A 382-nucleotide genomic window follows, 5' to 3' on the forward strand; every position below is an offset into this window, starting at 1 on the left:
CATTGTGTTAGAGGCTGTGCCACTTACAAGACGTTACACAAATTCCAGCAACCGATGATGAAGGAATGCAATTGTTATTATTTGTTATACTATAATCTGTGAAATATTTGAAATATGAATTATTTCTTTGGCAAGTTTTCGTATTGGTCTATTAATATTCAGTACTGTGCAAATAATAATAAAAAATACCATCACTATTGTTTTTTTATATGTTTTACAACTACTGTATTTAAGTATTTTAAGATGCTACATTTTTAATATTAAGTTTATTATAAACATGTTTATTCTATATTTACTTATTTGTCTAACTATAACCGTTTGAGTATTGTATGAATTGTATCAAGTGTATTTTTTAATAAAAATTAAATTTATATATAAATAA

This window comes from Teleopsis dalmanni, chromosome 2 (genome assembly GCF_002237135.1).
Source record: "Teleopsis dalmanni isolate 2A chromosome 2, ASM223713v2, whole genome shotgun sequence".
Lineage (NCBI taxonomy): Eukaryota > Metazoa > Arthropoda > Insecta > Diptera > Diopsidae > Teleopsis > Teleopsis dalmanni.